The following is a 13,029-nucleotide window of genomic DNA, read 5'->3' as shown; positions in this document are numbered from 1 at the left end:
GAAATGGAATGGAAGGAGAAGCTGGGAACAAGGAAGGTGGGAATTGGAGCTGAATAAGCTGGGAGTAGTTACAATGGATCCTTGTCCTGCCGCTGGAATGTGGCCGGGAGGTGCCGAACAAGGAGCTGCTCATTCCCTCGGTGACAGATAGGATTTCATGGCTTGGTTTTATGGGATGTGGCCGTAAATCCATGGATTCTGCACGGCTGGAATGGGCTGGGCTCCTGCTTATTCTTTCCTGGCTTAAAACAACTGGAGCAGGGTGAGGAAGCAGCTGTGGGCAGATGTGGAACCTTCCAGAGAGGAGCCAGGCTCCGAGGATGATCCAGCATGGATTCAGCATGGAATTCTCACGGGATGGAGCTTTCCATGGATTACAGGGAAACCCTGGAGTTGTTCTTGATTAAAATGATGAGCTGGACTTAGGACAGGGAGTCTGGGCCAGCTTTGCCTCAAGCCCATCCTGGGAAATCCAGCTTGTCCTGCCTTGCCCAGTGAAAATTCCTTGGAAAACAAGGAAGGAAATGGGATTTTTCATCTTGTAAAATCCCAAAAATGATAACAATAATTGGGGGGTGCTGTGGAGGATTCAGGTTCTTCGAAATGTCCCACCCTGATTTTCCTGATAAATCCTGTTAGGAGAGGTTGGAAAGGCAGAATTTTTTGGGAAGAAACAACATTCCCACTGGAAAGACTTTAGGATTGGAGTGAGGGATAATTGTGAGGCAGCTCCCGGCAGTCCCTAAATCCAGCCCGAGCTGGAAGTGACTGAGCAGAGCTCCTGATCCAGCTTTTCCCTGGAACACGGGGATTTGGGGGAGCCAGAGGTGGATAAAAGGGGATGGAAGTCCATCCCAGTTTCCACGAGTTTTATGGATACTGATGAGGAAGAGAGGAGCCTGGATTGGGATGGGGACACCAGAGGGTTCCTCCCAGTCCTTGGAACTGGATTTAAGAAAGAATTGAGGGGGGAAATGATCCCAGAGTGCCAAAGTTGGATCCATGACTTCTGGGGGGTTTTCCTCATTTTTTATGATGGATAACTTGGCCACTTGAGGATGGAAGGAAACAAATCCAGTGGGAATCAGGTCTGTAATTCAAAGGAACGGTCGGAGAGACCCGGGGCTTCCAAGCCCTGCTTGGTGCCCCCTCAGCTTCCATTCCCTGCCTTCATTCCCTTTTTCCTTCTTTCCAGTTTGTCGTGGATTATGGGAAAGCAGCCCCCGTCCTTTCGGAGCCCCCTCCTGCCAGCTGGAATTCCAGGGAGGCAGAGAAATCCTTCCAAGAATATCCTAGAAGGTGAGACCTGGTTATACGTGACCCTCATTATTCCAAAAATAATCACTTCCTGCCAATGGGGCGGGGCCAAAATATTGGATTTGGGAATTCCCGCAGGATTTCAAGGCTACCTGGAGCCTTTTTCCAGTGTTTAGTTTAGGATATGATTCAGGAGCTGTGCCAAAATGCAGGAAAAGCCACAATAAAAATTCCAGTGAACAGTTTCACCGAGCTTGGAGTGAACCCAGGGATTTTAAGGAAAACCTCCATGTTTTTCCACTTCCATCAGATTGGGAAGAGCAAAATGTTCTCCAGGAGCTTTAAAGCCTCCAGGGGCCAGGAGAATGAACCTTTCCTTGCATTTCCCAGCTCCAGACTCCTCCCAGAAAGTTGGGAAGTTCTGGGATGATCTTTTCACTCTTCCCGTTCGAGCTGTTTCCTTGGCATCCCTCCGGCTTTTCCTTGCCCCGATATTCCCGCTCCGGGAAAGGGAAGAGTTTAAATAAATCCAACAATGGGATTGATCCAGCTGAAGATCCACTTTGAGGAAAATCCAAGTGGTTTTCCTCAGAGTTCCTTGGGAATTCTCCATGTCCCGGCAGTCTTGGACTCCACTGGAATTTGGTTTGTGCTCCCTGTGTGGTTACACAACCCTGGAATTCCAAGATTTGGGTTGGGAAGGATCTAAAGGATCATCCCATCCCCACCCCTGCCACGGCAGGGACACCTCCCACCATCCCAGGCTGCTCCAAACCCATCCAGCCTGGCCTTGGGCACTACCAGGGATCCAGGGACAGCCACAGCTGCTCTGGGAATTCCATCCCAGCCAGGAATTCCCAATTCCCAATATCCCATCCAAGCAGTGGGAGCCATTCCCTGTGTCCTGTCCCTCCATCCCTTGTCCCCAGTCCCTCTCCAGATCCAAGTTTTCCCTGGATCCTTCTCCAGGATGGACATTCCCAGCTTTCCCAGCCTGTCAATATTCCCAGCATTTCCAATTTTTCTAGGGAATGACTCCACCAGCAAAATCCTGGCTCCGGTTTTCCTCAGCTTCTGTCAGCAGGAATAGGAATTTCTGAGGGAATAAAGGTTTGATCCAACTGGGATTGTGAGGATGGGAATGGGATCAGTCCTGGATTGGTTTTATTGGGAATTCTCAAATTCCTGACTGAGGAAGCCCCTTCCCAAGGAGGAGAGAGATGGGAAATGAACAAATTCCATTGGGAATTATCAGAATTCCTGGATGACAAAATACCCAAGGAATAAAAAGGAATAAAATAAAAAAAAACTCACCAAAATTCCCAAACTGGAGCCAAACCAGAGGAACTGCAACAACTGTTGTTGGGACAAAGATGGATGAAATCCCTCTTTTCCTTGGAATGGGCTTCCCGAGCTTTTCCAAGGAGATTCCTGCTGAATCTAAACCCTGCTGTGCTTTGGATAATGGGTCATAAAAACACTCGGGAGGGATTAAAAACACAACGAAACCCCACAAATGTCTGGTTTTCCCAAAAAAAACCCTGTCCAGGCCATTCCCTGCTCCGAGGGGAAGTGAGGCAGGGAAAAAATTCCATCTTTTCCAGAAGGTTTGCAAGAGGAGCAGGAAGGGGCTGAAGGTTTGAGGGATGTGAGCTCCAGCCTCGGGATGCTCCACGGGAAGGGCAGAGATGCCCTCTCATGGGAGATCATGGAATTATCCCTTAAAATCCCCTTTTCCCAGATTTTAAAGGCTTCTGCGTTCATGGAAGTGGGAATCCATGTTTCCCAACTCTCCTTTTAGGGATTTGGGAAGGGAAAGCCAGGCTGGAGCATCATTTCCCAGTCAAAAGCTGGAAATCCCGGTTTTCCGCTCAATCCTTTTTGCTGGGAAAGCCTCTCTGGAAGGAAAAAGAAGGGAAAGGTGGAGCCTATGGAATGATAAAGGTCTTGGGAATTGTCCTTTGATAAATGAGGGAGAGGAATCATGGAATGAGTCCTGGGGGTGGCACTGAGCTGTTCCCACAGGTGGAACGAGGGAGAGTTTTCCATGGGAATGGAAATAGCGGGAAGTGAGAGCTTCCTTCTGCTGCTTGGGATTGGGAAAGACTCCACAGAGGAGGAATTTTATGCCCGAAATTTTGGGGGGGGATATTAAACCACACAAAAGGGGATTGATTCATGGTCTGGGAGCTTTTGGCTTCCCAAAAATCCCTCCAGGCTGGGAACTGACTCGGGAATAGGAGAATTCCGGAGTGAGGACCTCCATGGCTCCAGACTGCTTGGAAAGGATTGGATTGAAGCTGGAAGAGAGCAGGGATGGGTGGGATATCGGGAAGGAATTCCTGGCAGGGAGGGTGCAGAGGGACTGGGATGGATTTCCTGGAGAAGCTGGGGATTAATAATGGATTAATGTTTAATAATAGATTAATGTTTAATAATGGATTAGTGTTTAATAATGGATTAATAAGTAATGACAGGAAAGAAACAGAGCGACCTGGAGGAAAAACTTGGAGAAAAAAAAATCAGCTTGGACTCGGACAGAGGATAAGGAAAAGCTTCAGCTCAGTAGCTGAATTCCAGAATCCTGGAATGGTTTGGGATGGAAGAGACTTAAAGCTCATCCCATTCCCACCTCCCACTGTCCCAGGGTGATCCAAGCCCCGTCCAGCCTGGCCTTGGGCACTTCCAGGGATCCAGGGACAGCCCCAGCTGCTCTGGGAATTCCATCCCAGCCAGGAATTCCCAATTCCCAAGCAGTGGGAGCCATTCCCTGTGTCCTGTCCCTCCATCCCTTGTCCCCAGTCCCTCTCCAGCTCTCCTGGAGCCCCTTCAGGCTCTGCAAGGGGCTCTGAGCTCTCCTGGAGCTTCTCCAGGCCAAAGGGACAAGGGAAGGGATATTCCCGAAGGAATGCTGGATTTTGGAGGGGTTTAGACAGCCTATCCCTATCCCTATCCCTATCCCTATCCCTATTCCCATTCCTATTCCCATTCATATTCCCATACCTCTGGATTTTGCCTCACTCATTCCCTGGGCTCTGAACCTTTCTGGGGTCATCCCCTCCCAGCCTTTCCATGTTTATTCCCACCTGGCTGTATCCCAGATCACAATCCCACCGGGATGGTCTCTTCCCCACCCAATTCCAGCATTCCAAGGCCTCTTCCCACCCCCTCACACACGGAGAAGTCTCGGTGGGGACCTGCGGAGCTCCAGGAAAACGGCGGGATCCTTGGAGAGAGAAATCCTTGGAGCAGAAGGTCTGTGAGGGTTTTCCCCTCCCTCATTCCAAGCGCTGCTCTCCCTCCATCCCAGGCTTGGAAATCCAGCTTTTCCCTCTGCTCCAGAGGTGGGAAGGAGCTCCTGGAGAACTTTCTCCATAGGCAAAGCATTCCGAATTCCAACTTAACGAGGAGATTTTACAGGCTTCCAAACATTCCCTGGCTCCAGGCTCTCCCCCTGTGGTGGATCCCGAGGCCAACGCTTCCATGGGGGAATTATGATTTTGAAAAATTCCGTTTGAAAGATCCCAAGGGAATTTATTAAGACTTCCTGTAAAAGGACAGGGAATTTAATACAGAGTGGGGGAAAAAAAAAAAAAAGAACAGGAATTTTGATTTCCACCAGAACAGGGCTTGACTTTATAAATGAAATTCCCTCATGGTCTCCCCCATCCTGTTCCCATCCCATTTTCCCCCCTCCTCATCCCATAAAACAGAGCCTGGGATCAATGCCCCGTGTGTATGGAAATAAAGAGGAATCCTGTCATTCCCAGGTTTTTCTGTGGGATGGAGCTGGGGCAGGGATGGAACTGCTGGGAAGGGCACAAATCCTGGGCTGGCTGGAATGGGAATTTCTTCCCTTCCAACCAAACCTTTCTGGGATTCTGGAATCCTGTGGAAAACAACTGCAATATTCCCAAAAATCCAAGGTGCTTTTCCTCGCATCGTTTATTTCCTCTTTTCCTTTCCATTTTTTGCTGGGATTTCTCACTTCCAGAGGGAACCATCAGAGAGGGAAAAAAAGCCCATTCCATAGAGAAAGGAACCCAACCAGAGGCGTTTCCCTCCGTCCCAGTCCACCCCAAACTGGTGACTGGTTTCGATGGAATCCCAGGATTGAGCGAAGCAGTTTTTCCCAAAGAAATGAATTGACCTCCTCAAATCAATTCTCCCAGTACATCCCACCTTTCTACAGCCAGGAATTTTCTCCCTCAAAGCCAACCCCCAGCACTTCAACTCCCTCATCCCTGGATCCCAAGGAGATCGGGATCTGACCTTCCCTTTTCCCAAGCAGCTCCTCAGTAACGTTGGAGTTCTGGCACCTCCTCCTTGGCCGCTTTCAGAGCTCGCTCCAAGATTTAGGAATCGTGTTTCACTCCATATTAATGCCTGAAATTTTATTATCCCAGGATCATAAAATCCCAGCTGCCGGTGGCGGCCCCAGCCTGGGTTATTTCACCCCGCTGAATTCCTGGGATTGAATCCAGAGTTTCTCCGTCAGCGTGCGGAGAGAGCCCTCTGCAGATGGCTGGATAAATCCATCCACTCCCAGGAAATATTCCAAGGAAGCTGCAGGCAAATCTCCGGGAAGGCAGCGTGGTTGGACACCAGGATCTGGGATCAGCCCTTCCCAAGGCCAGGTCAGCTTCAAGGACAAGTTTGGGTTTTTTGGGACATGGGATTCCCGCTTTTCCTGACATTTTTCCTGCTCTTATGGAGGAGGAGAGACCTGGCGAGGTGTAGGAGCAGGAAGGGGTCAAATCCAGGATTTCCTGAGCTTTTTCCTCATCTTGGCTGAGGATGCACCAGGATTTGGTGAATTTCTCCTTCCATCATTTCCTTCTGCTCTCCCTAAAATGTTGGTTAGACATGGAAACATAAAATCCTGGAATGGTTTGGAAGGGACCTTAAGGAAGATCCCATCCCATTCCATGGGCAGGAACACTTCCCACTGTTCCAGGGTGCTCCAAGCCCCATCCAGCCTGGCCTTGGACACTTCCAGGGATCCAGGGGCAGCCACAGCTGCTCTGGGAATTCCATCCCAGCCCCTCCCCACCCTCCCAGTCAGGAATTCCTTCACAAAATCCCATCTAATCCCTGGGAGAACAGGGAAGGGCCCCTGTGCTGCTTCGATCCCAAACAACCCCTGGTTTGGAGCAGGGATCAGAATTTCCTGGGATTGCAATCGCGGGAACAAGGAAACACAGCCCTTTTCCCTCCACTGAAGTGTTAATTCCCAACAAAACCCTCGATCCGGAGCTGCCGGAATTCCTGCACCTGCTAATGAGTTCATTAAACAAATTGTCCATGGAGTCAGCGCCACGGCGGCTGGGACAGAGCAGAACAGCGGGATAACGAGGGGACGCCACAGGGAGAGAAAACTCTGGAAGTGCCTGGAACCATCTGAGATTTCCAAGGATTCCTGGGGCTGGATTAGGAACCTCAAATTCCCTTCCCACCGAAACGATTCCACTGAAATTATTCTCCACTTGGCTTCCATCCAACGAGGGATGTCCAGATGATCCTCGCGTCATTCCGACTTTCCCGAGCCTTGGGGCACTTCCCTGTCACTGGCCATGGAGAGCAGGAAATCTGGGACAGGCTGGAATTTCGGAGGTGTGGAGCAGGAAGAGCTGATAGAGGCAAGGAGAGGATCTTGGAAAAGACGGGAACGATGAGGATGGTGGGAAGAAGCTCCAACCAGGAGCAGGAAGGGAAGGAGGAAGCCACGAGTGAAAAAATTCCAAAGTTTCCTTGTGGAAAAATATCCAGAATATTGGAGAGGCTTTTCCTAAAGTCTGGGAACTGCCTGAGCACATCCCACCCCTTTGGGGTGCTCTTCCAGCTGAAAAAGCAAATCATGGAAAAGCCACCATTCCCAAAAAACCTTCCAAGGTTGGAGAGGGACACCAGGCCAGGTGGGATTTCTCCAGTGGGATTTCTCCTGGTGCCACCTCCAGGAACAGCAGGACCAGGAGCAGCTCCTCCCCATCAGCCTTTGGGGCGAAAAGGAATTCCGCGCTCTCCCGGTGAAAATCTTGGGAAGTTTTGGGCTCGATGGTGCACAGAGGAATTTGGGATCAATTGGGCTGGAGTAGGAGAGGGCCGTGGACCAGGATAACCCTTCCAACCCAAAGCACTCCAGGATTTGATGATGATTCGGGCATGGAAAAGGACGCTCTGCCTCGGAATTCTGTTGTAGCCAGGAGCCAGGTGGAACAGACCTCACCCCAGGACATTCCCAACTCCCATCTTCCCGTTGGACGAAGGACAAACTTCAGCAAAATCCAAACAAATCCCAGCCCCTCATCCCTCCCTGCTTCCCAGCTCCAAAGGGAATCCAGGGGTAATCCCAACACCATCCCGGCCTGGAATCTCCTGCTTTTCCAACACACACGTGGTGGCCGCGGAGAGGCGGCAAACGAGGCTGGAATAAATCCCAGAGAGCAGCAGGAGGGGCCCGGCATGCGGCTGGAATTAGCGGAGACAGGAATTGTAAACAACCAGGGAAACGTGCCTGAAATTAATTTTTAGGACCTAATGGGATTTTGCTTGGAGCAGAGTCAGGAATGAAAAGATTTCCGTGGCAGATTTGCATAAATTTGCATCCTGACGTCGGCTGGCTCTTCCCGGTCGGAGAGAGGAGGGCGCGTGCGTCCCTGCACGGCCACGAGGAGGATTTGGGAATTGCTTCAGTCGTTATCCACAGCTCCTCTTGGGAAGTTTTAATGGGAACAGGCGCTTGAAAGCCAGGATTCCCGGGCTCTGGAATGCCGTGGGATGAAAAAGCGGGAAAGGGAAGGACAAGTCCCCGAGCCCTTTATGTCATGGTGAATGAACCAGAGGGAATTTTTAATTCCATGGGGAGCTGTCTGGGAAATGTGACACCAGGGATGAACTGAATCCTGTGGAAGAAGGGATGAGGTGTTTTGGGAAGTGAAATGATCGTAGAACAGGATCAGGGAATTGTTTGGGATGGAAGGGACCTTCAGGATCTTCACGTTCCCAGGTTGCTCCAAGCCCCATCCAACCTGACCCATTCAGGTCCTTTCCAACCCAAACCAGCCTGGAATTCCATCATTCCAAGATCCTACAAGCAATCACAGCAGGAAATTCCTGTCAGCTCCCCAAAACCCTCAGTTTTCCTTGATGCTCATCCTGGCTGATTTTGAGGAAAAGCCCAGGAATTCAATCATTCCCTACTGATTAAGCTGTGCTTTAATTAGCAATTACATTCATTTACCTCCCATCCTACTTCACACTCTGTTTGGAAACAGGATCCACGTGGATCTGGATCAAACTCACTCAAGCCAGTGGAAGTTCTTCCCTGCATTTCCAAAGGCTCCGGCTCTGCCGCTTTATCCCTTTGCAGGGAGATGGAATCTTCGTCTCCAGAACGCCCACAGGGATTAACGGAGCACCAAGAAGTTTAAAATTCCTTTGCTTTGTTATTCCCACAGAATGAGGAAGGATTTCCATCCTCACTGGAGGCAATAAAATCATCCCCGTTGGATCACGGGGAGGTGGGAATGTTCTGATGTGACTTCCTGCCAAATTTGAAGGTTCTTCATCATCCAAACTTGAAGATCCTTCATCATCCACACTTCTTCATCATCCAGACTTGTCCTTCATCATCCAAACTTGAAGATCCTTCATCATCCACACTTCTCCTTCATCATCCAGACTTGTCCTTCATCATCCAAACTTGAAGATCCTTCATCATCCACACTTTTTCATCATCCAAACTTCTCCTCCATCATCCATCCAAACTTCTCCTTCACCATCCAAACTTCTTCATCAACCAGACTTCTTCATCAGCCAAACTTCTCCATCATCTGAACTTCTCCTTCATCATCCAAACTTCTCCTTCATCCAAACTTCTCCATCATTATCCAAACTTCTCCTTCATCATCCAAACTTCTCCTTCATCCAAACTTCTCCATCATCATCCAAACTTCTCCATCATCATCCAAACTTCTCCTTCCTCAGCCAAACTTCTCCTTCATCATCCAAACTTCTCCTTCATCATCCAAACTTCTCCTTCATCAGCCAGACTTAAAGATCCTTCATCATCAAAACTTCACCATCCAAACTTCTTCTTCATCATCCAAACTTCTCCTTCACCATCCAGACTTCTCCTTCATCATCCAGACTTCTTCTTCATCACCCAAACTTAAAGATCCTTCATCATCGAAATTTCTCCTTCACCATCCAAACTTCTTCTTCATCACCCAGGCTTCTCCTTCATCCAAACTTCTCCTTCATCATCCAAACTCGAAGATCCTTCATCAGCCAAACTCCTCCTGATTTCCACACGTTTCAGGCAGCGAAGGGATAACAGAGTGGAGTCCACATGGGACTGAGGTGTGGAGTGACCTCCCAGTAGGACCTTCAGAAGAACCTTCCAGATTCTTCTAACACAACCCCTCTGCCCAAATACCTGTCCCAATTTTCCAGCTGGGAGAACATGGAAAGAGAAGCTTTTCCCGCTTTGCAGGTCTTCCCAAGACTTCCAGGAGCTTCCATTAATAAACTTTCCGGGTTGGCTTTGTCTCCGGCACAATCCAACCCCAGCTCCAAGGGAGACCAACAGGGAAGCTTTTCCTTGACTCCAAGTGCTGACAGGATTGGGAAGAGTCTTCTCCTTCCACCTCCAGCTGCTGGAGTGCTCCGGCGCTCCCGACTTTTGTTCCGTGCAGAGACACAGACAGGTCCTTCAGAAATTCCACACTTCAGCTGCTCCTCAGCTTTCTGAAGGACACAACCCCAGCAGCTCCAGCGCCTCCAGGAAGCGTTTTGGAAAACATCAAGCCAGGATGACTCTGCCAAGAATTCCCAGGGCAAGAACCACCCTCAGCTTCCCAAACATCCATAATTCTCCGTTAAATACAGAGGAACGCCAAGCCCTTCCCTCTTTTCTCTTCGTGTCATTATTTTTGGGAACAATAGGTCAAAATCCCGGGCAGCTGGAAAGGAAACGCTCCCGGGAAAAACGGTGGCAAACCTTTCCTGGTGCTACCTGGGTGGGATGAGCTCATCCAGCTTCCACTTTTCTTTAATCCTTCAGATTCCCCCGAGGGAAAAATCCTTAATAAAGGCATGGATTTGCTATTTTTAGTCACGTTTCCAATCTCCAAATGCCTCCAAGATGTTTTATTCCTTCCAGCTCCATTTACCGCAGATGGAGCCCGGGAAGAGCCGTGGGAGGTTGGGCTCTTGTTGAAAATTCCTTTTTATTGGACGTTTTCTGCTCTCTAACAATCACGTCATAAATTCAGCAGGACTTTTATGGGAACTCCCAGGGTGTTTTTATTTCAAATATCATAATAAGAGGGGGGGAAAAAAATCCTACAGAGCTGGAAGCAGCTCCCGGTTTTCTTGTTTTAACAGGGATTTTTAAAGGAATAACTGCTCTGAACCAATGGCAGAAACTCCTTAGGAACGGCCTTGCTGGGCCAAGGAAAGGGGTCGGGGTTCAAGTTGGAATTTTCTGCTGGAAAAGGGTATCCAGGGATGGGATTCTGCCCCTCTGTGCCCTCAGGTGATTCCCCACCCACAGAGCTGCCCCAGACCTGGATCCAACAGCTCAGGAGGGACCTGGAGAGATCCAGAGACATCCAGAGGAGACCCCGGAGCTGCTCCAGGGCTGGAGCCAGGCTGGGAGAGCTGGGAATGTTCCCCTGGAGAGGAGAAGCTCCAGGGACACCTCAGAGCCCCTTGCAGGGCCTGAAGGGGCTCCAGGAGAGCTGGAGAGGGACTGGGGACAAGGGATGGAGGGACAGGACACAGGGAATGGCTCCCACTGCTTGGATGGGATATTGGGAATTGGGAATTCCTGGCTNGGACAGGACACAGGGAATGGCTCCCACTGCTTGGATGGGATATTGGGAATTGGGAATTCCTGGCTGGGATGGAATTCCCAGAGCAGCTGTGGCTGCCCCTGGATCCCTGGCAGTGCCCAAGGCCAGGCTGGACGGGGTTTGGAGCAGCCTGGGACAGTGGGAATGTCCCTGCCATGGCAGGGGTGGCACTGGATGGGCTTTAAGGCCCCTTCCCAAAGCATTCCATGATTCCAGGACCTTGCCGTGGTCAAAGGGACTGGAGTTCCACACTCCCCATCCATCGGTGATGGACACAGGATGAGCAGAGGAGAGGATAAGAGGAACCTGCTCCAATCGCGCCGGCTCCGAGAAACGACTTCCTCTGAACTTCCATGGAGTGACCAGAGGCAGAAGAGCAGCTGGAAGTGGGACACGGGCAGCAGGAGCAGCTCTCCATCCAGGAATTCCACCTGACAGACTCTGATCCCAGCAGGAATGTGCTCCTCCCTGCCCAGGGCTCATTGCTGTTCCTGGGAATTCAGAGCAGGTGCCAGAGCAAATCCCATCCCAAATCCACCACGCTCCAACACCCACATTTTCCATTCTTGGTGGCACTGGGATGGGAACACTTCCCAAGGAAATTCCTGCAACATTTCCTGGAAGAGCTGAGGAAACAAATGGGGCAGGAGGACAAAAGGATGGCAAATACCAGGATAATTTTCCTGACTGGAAATTCATTGGCCAGGCCCCGGGGCTGGGGGCAGCTCTGCAGGGGTGGGGGGGGAGGGGGTCATCTCATCCCTTTGGAAGGTACCAAAGAATTCCCAAAGAATTCCAAGAGATGCCCATCCCCACCCCCTCAGAAGCCATTTCTGATGTCTGGACTCCCAATCCCAAATCCGAGTATCCCGGGCTGTAGAAAACATCCCGTGGGATCCCTCCGCTCTCCCCCTGTCATTGCCCCAGGTCTCCCAGAGTTCCCAATCCCCATCCATCAACCACCCCAGAGCACCTCAGAGAGCCCTTGGAAACAGCCAAGCATTTTCCAAACATCCCAAACATTGACGAGAAAAACTATTCCCAACAGCTCTGCTCAGACATTCCAAAGGTAAAATTCCCAGGAACCTGCTTTGGAAGCCTGTGGAGTCAGAGCAGCAGCACAGCAGACGGATTTGTTTCCAGAAGCAACAACGATCCCAAATCCCCCCCGGAGCTGGGAGAGGCGGCACAAACCCTCGGCTTGGGCAGAGTCCGGCCGGGAACACCACAAAAGGAATTTCAGCAGCTGTCAAAAAAACTGGGAATTCCTTTCATGTCCCCACAGCAGACGGACACTTGAAAGCCGGACCTCGGCCGCGGCTGTGACCGCTCCAAAACCACGGCCCGGAGGGCTCGGGATGAAGCCTCCTCTCCATCATCCCAGCAGGCTGGAGAATCCCGACCTCTCCGGCATTCCGGGGGCCGCTCCTGCTTCGTGTCACGGAGCCGTCAGAGGCTCCTCCAAATTCCAGCCCACCCCGGTGCCTTTTATCCCGGCCAGGAGCATCCCAGAGCCTGGTTTTTATGGGACAGAGGGATGTCAGAACTTCCAAGGCCGGAGCGTGGAGAGCACAGGAGGGAATCCAATGAAAAGAGGCGGGAGGTGGCATTTCCAAGGAGGGGAGAAAGAAACATCCCAATTTTTAAAAGGCCAGAATGTTGGCGGGGGATAATCCAGAGGGAAGGGGCAGGAGGATCCTGAGGGATGGATTTGACCCCGATGTCAGTCTGGGGCCGTGTGGATGTCATCCACATTTTCCCAACAAACAGCAGCAACGCCAGCCAGAGGAAAACAGATTTTCCTAGGGATGAAGGAATTCCTGATTTTCCATACAGGGATCCCTGTTCCTCAGCAGAACTCCAGCAGCACACTGGGATCCCTGTCCAATTCCAGGATCATTGTCCCACACCAGGA

This window comes from Parus major, chromosome 2 (assembly GCF_001522545.3).
Source record: "Parus major isolate Abel chromosome 2, Parus_major1.1, whole genome shotgun sequence".
Taxonomy (NCBI): domain Eukaryota; kingdom Metazoa; phylum Chordata; class Aves; order Passeriformes; family Paridae; genus Parus; species Parus major.
The sequence above is the reverse complement of the archived record's forward strand: the minus strand, read 5'-3'. Positions refer to the sequence as shown.